Genomic DNA, 10041 nt, shown 5'->3' with positions numbered 1-10041 from the left:
TTTGGGAACAAAATTTGCTATGTTGTAACTTGAACTTGTTCTTCAGTTCAAAATAAAAGTTTTCTATGATTAATCTCTCTCCGTTCATTCTGGTTTAAAACTCTTCATTCGATCTTTAATTTAAAATCCAATATATGGTAATAAAAACGTATTAAAAGATACAGTGACATCATTTTTATTAAATGTTTACATTTATTAAAGGATTTTCTTTCTCCTTTGTCATTGTTTTATTTATATGCTTATGTAGTATTTGATCTTTTACCTGGAGAATTGCACGGTTTCATTAATTAATGGCAAAGCAGCAAACAAACATCAGACAAATTTGAAATCTGAAAGCTTCTTGGCTTAAATATCATTCTTAAAATAACAAACAATATATAAGTAACTATGACTAAATATATATGGTAAAAATATCTAGCTATTTCTACAATAGGTCTATCATATGTACCTAGTAATGAGTTTCATAAGACGTCATGTCTTTGATACATACTTTTTTATGGTTTCAGTGCTGAATTCAGTATGACGTTAATATTTTTAGTGATTCACCTGAAGATCGTGAATTGGCGTACTCGAATGATCATCCCTCTTGCACGTATGTGGTGGGTTTAGATTGATGATCAGTTGTGCTCAGTTGTGACGTTCCCTGTTTTTCAGCTGGGGACTGTCTTGACTGTCTTGGCACGCTCGGCACAGCAGTGCTGTTATTTTAACGTTTCTGCGCTTGAATTAATGAATGTTTTGGAAATAACAATACAAGTGGGCAGAGTGTAGGCTTTAATATTTGTTGCCAAAGAGGCTTTGCACTGTTTTCTCCATTCAGCACATGCATATTTTTAAGACTTTTTAACCTTTTCCTTATTTTCTGTTATTTTCTTTTATTACCAAGCACTTCTTTTTACTTTTGAGTTTTTGTTTGTAACTGCGGAGTAAGAGAAAGACTGCACAGGGCCAACAACCTTCTGGCTGAATTGAAACGTTTTTCTGCAAACTGAACACACTTAAATAAATTACTTAAGCAGTTCTGTAAGTCTCCACAGACATACATTTTAAGTATGGTTTTTGTTGTTTTAAACTGTTTTATGTGGACAAATCATCTTATTTTCAGACCAGCTCATAGTGTTAAGTTTAATTTGATGCTGTTGTGGGAGAAACAAAGTGTTTTTGCTATTGCCTGAATTAAATAAAATCTTTTAATTTTTTAATGCAGTGATTGTATGTTTTGTCGTTACATCTCACTGCCATTTAAATACATCAATAGATTGAAGGCCAACAGCTGCTCTGGTGGAGGTGAGTTTTAGTCACGGGATGTGACATTTACACGCTCTGGACTTGAGAAAGCATCTAAAATCTTTAGTAAACTGCCTCAAGTATTTTCTGAACAAGACACATATGGATCTTTCTTAACCAGCTTATATTTTTCTTGCATTGTGCTTTAACCCACCCAACGGACTCCAACAGTAAGCATTTACTTAGAAAGCTGCAGAAGTATTTTTATTTCATTTCATCATACAGTATGTTGGCTATTATGTTGTCAATGCATGATTTGTCAATCCCCTACATCGCTGTGACCCTTCCTGTAATCCATCCTGTTAAGGCTCTGGAGGACACTTTATTACAGGTGGTGAAGGATTTCTGGCTCTGTTTATTACTCCCTCCCTTCTTTTTTAATTGGTTTCTTTGGAATTTCACATCAGACCCCTTTGAGAGATTCCTACACTCTACTTACCCGTGTGTATGCCTTCTATGTTTTAATCAAAATTACCTCAATGCATCTGTTTGTCTGTTGTATCTGAGGTAATTGAGAGTTTTGACAATGTAGACTTCATAAATCCACTTGTCATTTAAGTAATCTGAGAATCATATCTAACTACAACATTTAAATGTACAATTATATAAAATACTGGGGACATGAGTCAAAATTCTCATATTTGATAATTTGGTCATATTTGACAGCATTTTAATGCATTGTCATCAGCAATAAATCACATTGCTGGAGGTTTTTTTTTCTCTTTAGTCACATTTCAACCTTTGAGACTGCTGTGCATGAAAAGCCTTGCGGGATTTCTTACATGCATCCACCAGTGCTTAAAACATCCACTATTATGCGTTTTTCAATGTCATTTAATTCTTTAATCTTGCTCAATCTTCCTTGAATTTCAAACATGTTAATTCTCAGTTATTTCATTTCCTGATGTAAATAATAAAAACAAAGTCTGCTTTGTTCGCTTCATCTAATGGCAGCTACTCTGTACATGACAGGACTAAACGCTTCTGTTCACCATGCTGATTTGCTCAATATCCAGATATATTCTGTAAACTTAAATGTTACATCAGGGATTAAGCGTTAAATTAGGGTTTATTTTGCCCTCTCTGAAAAACTCATGCGAATTTGACTGGCAAGGCCAAGTGCTTTTTAAAGCACATGAGAACATTTGAATATTTCACAGAGGAGCAAAATGTCACAGATGAAACAATCCAATCACATTCTTATAGCCTGAGGTGCCGTTTCTGTCCTGGATTGATGATGAGGAAATGTTATCTGAGCTGCACGGGCTCCTACGAATGTCGCTTGACAATGAATAAATATTGGTTGAAACTATGCAGCTGTTTCAACCTCAGCCTTTGTTGAAAAGCCAGTTTCATCTCATTCATGTTGATATGTTTTTTTCATATATAATTTTAAGATCAGAATTTTAACTAAGACATTTCTCTAGCTGGTCAAATAAGCAGCTAGGCTATTTAAAAAAAGTGAAAGACATTAAGACCAACTCTCTTTCATTTAACAAAAATATTGTTTGTTGCTATCGATGTTGTATGACATTAAAGATTATTTTAAAACTAATTTCTTTACGACAAAATGAAAGGAAGAAAGATAGATGGATAGAACAATGATTACAACAGAATGATAGATAGATGGATAGATAGATAGATAGATAGATAGATAGATAGATAGATAGATAGATTTTGCATCAAGATATTTATGATATATTCCTGGAATCAGCATCTCTATTTAATCTGCTCAGGCATAATTTTTAATGTAGCCTAATCATGAAATGTTCAAGTAAATTAGCAGCAAGCAAAGCAGTGTGTTGTGTAAATGCAATCAAACTGAGCAAGAATCCTCATGAGATACGACTGCACGCTATCCCACCAATATGCTACCGACACAGCTCACCTGAAATCAGAACACAGCTGAAAAACCACAAATCTAAAATTTCACAGCCCTTTTGATCTTCTCACATTTTATTTTAAGCTTAACTTAATTTAATTCTAAATATTTAAAGTATCATATCAACTATGTTAACACGTATAGTACCGAGAACAACAGGTGAAGTCTAGGATATATATAAAGCCACATCTGGAAATGCCTTCAGGGTAATCTTATAGAATAATGAATCTTCAAGCGAGTGAGGTATGGTGCTGCGCAGTACTGTTTGCTTAAGCCACCCTTTTATGTGGAGACACATGGTGTGCTCAGAAAGAGGTCTTCTGGGGTTTCTGACAGATGGCATGGCTCACAGATAAAGACAGCGTCAATGTGACAAAAAGCTCAACTCTGCAGGTCTCTAGTAGAGAGACCCACTGTGAGGCTGCATATGCCATTTTGATTTCTTACAGGTTCGATTTTATCTCTTTATGCACTTAATGAGACTGAATCAGAGGTGTCGAAGTGTATTAATACATCAAAATGATGCTGATATGAAGCTCAGCATGCTAAAATACATTTAAAGGGCCCAAAGGACCTAATAAGTAAGGAATAATTGATGACGGGCCATTGAATTATTGAAAAATAATGCATACCTCCAAAGTGCTAGTTACACATCGGGTGTGCATTATTATTCAATAATCCAATGGACTAGAGTCAATTATTCTGCATGTACCATGGTAACAATGTTTTCAAGATGTTTGTAAGATTTTTGTCCTTAAAATGCATCTCCCAAATGTGTTCAGCAGTAGCATCTTGACTTGCGAAACCATAAGTTTAACAGCTTCAAAAATAGCTAAATTACCACTGTGCTATAATGTCATGTAATTTTTCAGCTGCAAAAAGCTTTTCAGCTTTTTTTTTTTTTGATAGTCATTGTCACTGTAAGTTTAGGTTCATAACTTGTAGGCACTTTGAAATAAATAAATTGAAAAACTGATATGTAACTGTAAAGAGGTCGACAGACTGGAACTACTTAACAGCTGTGTGTTTATTGGAAAATAATTGCACATCATAGAATACTAGTCAATCAGTCTGAATCGAGCATTCAACAGCACCCATGGTATATAAAAATAAAAATTATAAAAATATCCTGCTTTATAAAAAGACATTCTTTTGGTGCTGACACTTGAAGGTGTTTTAGATTCACACTTCTAGGCAAGAATAAATGTGTGGTCTCATTAATTTAAAGGTGACATATTATGCCCATTTTTACATTATGTAATATAAGTCTCTGGTGTCCCCCAAATGTGTCTGTAAAGTTTCAGCTCAAAATATCCCACAGATCATTTATTACATCATTTTGAAAATGCCTATTTTGATTGGAAGCAGAAACGCTGTTTTTCAGGTCTGTCTCTTTAAATGCAAATGAGCTGCTGCTCCCCTCCACCTTTTCCAGAATAGAGCTGAGTCATTATGGCTCGGACCTGCTAATTAAAAACATCTGTTGGTTCTGATTATCATGTTTATCACGGTGAAATCATGCGTTTTAAACCTAGTTTAAGCACATGGACAGAAAGCGGCTGTCACAGCATTTGAGTAAACCAAGTTCTATTTCACACAGAAGTTCATGTTAAAACACACATGGGTTACAAAAACAGTCGGTTATGTCTGTGAAGGTTTTAGATCTGTAAATAAATAAATAACATCAGTGCAGCCAACAGTGGTGGACGAAGTACACAAATAAAGTACTTGAGTAAAAGTACAGATACAAATAATAAAATATTACTGCAATAAAAGTTTATTTTAATCGAGTGAAAGTACAAAAGTACTAGATTTATGTACTTAAGTAAAAAAGTACTGACAGATTTATTTAGCAATTTTATATGCTACTTCATTAAAAAAAAATAATAATAACATACATTTTTTTTCAAATCCTAATGCTCAAAATACCTGGGATTTTCCCGAAATACTATATGGAGTAAAGATATATTTTTGTTGTCGATGGACTATGTTAATGAGAGTGATGTAATAGGCCTAATGTTCACTATGAAGCTTACACTGCGATCTACCTGAGAGAAAACAGAGTTGAACATCTGATTTTCACCAGTTAAGAAAAGGTGTTTTAAAGTTTGTTGTTTTGCAGAACATCACAGTTATATAGTACATAAGAATAAGGCCTTAAACGTACAGTATACTATGATATCGAACAAGATAGTGAACTGCATTTGAAGCTACTTTATCCAGCTAGATATAGAACAAATGTAGATTTACATTATACTATACATGAGAGCTAGTCCGTCTGCGTTTTACACATCAATGTTTCACAGAATATACGGATAGATGCAGTTAGCTGAATGGATGCATACCTGTTTATCAGAATGCAAGCGAGTAAAGCATCTCTCTGTAGTTTAAGCTTGTCACGAAACTCTATCTTGGAAACACAACTCCAATATTTACCCGTGTCTTGTTTCTTATCTTGTCCCAAAACCTTCTCGGGTCATTTATTTCACCCGTACATTTGCGCTTCACAGAACGTGCAGACAAAGCATAATCATGATCCATAATTAAGTTATTGATTGAGGTATAAATATGAATATAAACAATATAAATATAAAATATAATAGTCTCGATCAAGGCTAGCTACTACTTTTTCTTCTTCGTCTCGTCTTTGCTTCTCTTCACCTTTGTATTTGGCGGTTCCGCAGGAAGTTAGATAAACTAGAGGGGTCAAAGTTTATATGACGCCATAGACGGGCGACAAAACGGAAATAAAGAAACATGCCGTGTCTTCTAATTAAACTATAATTTTCTCCGGATTTGAAAGTTCGTGGAAACTGCCGGGATAATGTAAGTACACAACTAAAAAATATATATAACATATATAGTGATTTCTGCTATTTTTTTAAAGCAGAAAAATTACATATTGCGCCTTTAAGTTCGGAAAAAAATAATAATAATAATGCCCCCAGAGGGCATCACTTCCCACTTTGATAATTACTGTAGTTACCATGTTCTGAACAACACATCCTTTCTTTTTCCCCCAGATGTAATCTATCTAGGTGATTGAATAAAAATATTTGGACTTTATATCTAAAAATTACCTCAACTTAGCAACAGAAAACTCGTTAGCTAGACAGTTAACATCAGCTAACAATATTGACTTATTTTCAGTATGTTATGAATAAACATTCATACGTCTACTCTGCTAGTTAATCCAAAAAATGTATACTGTTGATAAACAATATAAAAACAGACATCACATGTATCATTCTAATTCATGAATGAATTGTTTGGTGCAATTTGCGAACTGATTTAAAAGATAAATTGAAAATAATCAGTTCGTTCTTGAGTCAACTTTATGTTTTATGTAATGTATTGAAGTGAAAAGTATGATCTTATGCTTTGGAATGTAGTGAATTAAAAGTAAAAGTTACTCAATAAAACTACTACAGTAAAGTACAGATACTTAAAAAAGTACAGTAACGAAGTAAAGCTACTTCATTACTGTCCACCACTGGCAGGCAAAGGCAGAACAGTTAACATGTTTTGCTCAAACTTTAAACATGGCATAAGAGCTGGTACAGCTTTGTCGCATGCAAAATCAAAATGATGGCACCCTTTGGGAGGCTTACAGCTTAAGGGGCGGTAATATTGTAATGAGATCCCTTTGCCACATCACCAAGGGAGCGAAATCTAATGCGCTAGTTTTCTCAGATGCATACAGAAAAAGGCTTACCAAAACAAAGTTACTGGGTAAAATTTTTTTCACGTTTACTTGGTTGGTAGATGCACCGGGACCTGATTATAGCACTTAACGGGTTAGTTCAGCCAAAAATGAAAATTAAGCCATAAATTACTCACCCTGAAATCATCCTAAGTGTATATCACTTTCTTCTTTCAGACTAATTCATTTGGAGTTATTTAAAAAAATTTCTTTGATCTTTCAAGGTGTTTGATGCCACTCAGCTGGTGTTGCACTGCATTGGTCCTTTAGAAGTTTAATAAAAACTCATCCATTAAAAAAAAGTGTCTCACATGGCTCCGGGGGTTGAACAAAGGCCTCCTGCAGTGACTCTATGCATTTTTGTAAGAAAAATATCCATATTCCAAATGTAATAATCACTTTAATCTAGCTTGCGCTCAATTTTGTACATGGAAGTCGCTCTTGGCGGATGACATATGGAGGTCGACGCTGTGCAGTCACTCAGAAGTGACACGCACGGAAACGCTCAGAGAGATCAAAACAAAACAACGGTCACTAATTAGAAGTACAAAACTAGGATTTGTAAAGAAGAATGTTGGATGATTTCGATATAAGCCAAGAGGAGACTGGTTTTCCTTTGCTAAAGTAAGGAAACTTTGCTTCCTTTGCTCCTGTTAACTAACATTGGTTTTCAGGAGACTCACTGGAGCATGTGCAGCATTGACCTCATACGTCATCCTCCCAGAACTGCTTCTTTTTTACAACAGCTAGATTATTACGTTTTGAATTTGGATATTTTTCTTACAAAAAATGCATAGATTCGCTACAGAAGACCTTTGTTCAACCCCCCAGAGCCGTGTGAGACACTTTTTTTTAATGTATGAGCTTTTTATTAAACTTCTCAAGGACCGATGGAGTGCAACACCCCCTGAGTGGCATCAAACAGCTTGAAAAATACAAGATCATTTTTTTAATAACTCTAATTGGATTCATATGAAAGAAGAAAGTCATATACCAGTACACCTAAGATGACTTCAAGGTAAGTAATTTATGGGCTAATTTTCAGTTTTGGGTGGACTAACAGTTTAAAACCTGGAAAAGTCAGATTTTCAAGATAGGTCACCTTTAATGTATCCCCTGCTGAGTTTCATCCATAGGAGATCTTTCCTTTTCCTCAAGTTTGACAATCAAGTAGAGGTTATCGTAATTTAAAGGACATATAAAACAGGCAAGACGCTGCAGGTGAATAGGGTAAAAGATAACTAATAGTTATCGCTTTACTTACAGCTGATTGATTACATTGGTAATTGCAAAAAAATTAAATAAATTGTATTATAAGTTTTCAAAAATGTTAGGTTTAAATACGCAAATGGGTCATTAATCAAGCAAATTATATATGAACAAATCCCTCTGTAAAAACCTTCAGGATATAGACGGGAATAAAAATGTAAAGTTTGGTGTGTGTAAGTGCTACTGAAGTGGAGATTTATGGCTCAGTGTAGGAGAAAAAAAAAACTCATTTTGAGGAAACGGCCTTTAAAAATATGTATTGTAATTGAAATCTTTTAACACAAATAGATAAAGCACTTAACAGTGTCTTTTGGATGTTTTCTTTCCACTAGTCTGGAGAAACACTTTATGAAAAACCAAAAAAGCCCAAAAACTCAAACTTGACAGGTACATGAAAAAACATGTTTTTGCCTGCAGTGTCTCTCTTAAAAAACTCCAGTACATACTTAACTGCAATAACAATAATATAACACAACAAAACTCAGACATAAACATGAATAATTAGTGCCTAAAACAATATTAAGGGTGATGGTGAGTAATCACAGTTTTGTCGCATCTTTATTAGAGCATAAGAATGAATTTACAATGAACAATTGAAGTGGTTGTTCATTGAAAGTGTTTATTATTTCATAAATATCATGTTTATTGTTAGCTCATTATGAATATATACAACTTGTGAAATGCACAGAGTGTATCTACACTTTAAAGGGGTATTGATTTATAAGTCAGCCTATTAGGCTACTTATTTTTAGCGTTTGTACGACATGGAGCATGAGTCCGCAATATGATATGAGCCTTTAAAGTAGTGCCAGTTTAAGGGTGAGCAGACTGTTATCAGACTGATATCATTTTACAGTGGATGATGAAGAATGCTAGGAAATGTTTGACCACTGAATGACACGATTGACCAATTATGAGTATTCCAGAAATCTGTGTAACAATAATGTTACCATATGTATACCATATATGTTAATATAAAAACCAGTTGGCTAAACTGAAATTATGGGATTATTAAAGCATCATCAGCGCACCATGTGCACATCAATGTGACAATAACTAGAAGTGAGGAGCGTGCTCTTCGCTCAGACTTACTGACTTAATGAGAAGTAAGTAAAGGGTACATAACAGGAACCAGCAGATGCTCTTATTTATTATTTACATACAGCCACTGACATCCTTTAGAGACAGCTTCTCATAAGAGTTGGCATCAAGGTCTACAGCTTACAACACAATTGGAGGCTCTAGGAACAGAGGACAAATGCTCAAACTGCTCTCTTGTGCAGTCAGTTGTGAGGTTTAAAGATTCTCTGAACTGAAGGGTTTGACAAAATAACTAAATTACTGAGGCGATGTTTACTTTATTTGAATACCTGACACTGCCCTAAAAATTATTTGTTTGTATTGTACTATCGTTCAAAACTGGTCCTTTGAGGACTATTAAAAAATTTTTTTTAGCCTAATATTACAACTGATTCTTGGACATTACTTTCCCAGAGTTGCTGTCCCACACATTTCACATTTTAAACCAGGGCATATTTATGACCAACTTTTTCCACAGATTGGACATAAATTTTATGATCGGCCATACTCTGTTATGCAGTCTGAAAATCACAGCAGATGGGCTACGAAAAACCGCTTTAGATGCAGAAAAGTAAATGCTGTAATGTCAATATGCTCTGGCCAAGTTTGTCAGAATAAACCATTGTCTGCGATGGAGCCAGCATGCAAAGTGAACTATTGCATTCAAACAACCTGTTCAGAGGCCATAAAGTGAGAAATGAGTTGGGGACAGAGCAAAAGGAATAAAGGATACACACTGATATATCATTTACCAGAACAATATTTAATATTAAAGGTTTTGAGGATTTAAAGTTAAAATTTATAGTTAGTATTGGCTCAG

Source organism: Carassius auratus, chromosome 27 (assembly GCF_003368295.1).
Source record: "Carassius auratus strain Wakin chromosome 27, ASM336829v1, whole genome shotgun sequence".
In the NCBI taxonomy this organism is placed as follows: domain Eukaryota; kingdom Metazoa; phylum Chordata; class Actinopteri; order Cypriniformes; family Cyprinidae; genus Carassius; species Carassius auratus.
The sequence above is the reverse complement of the archived record's forward strand: the minus strand, read 5'-3'. Positions refer to the sequence as shown.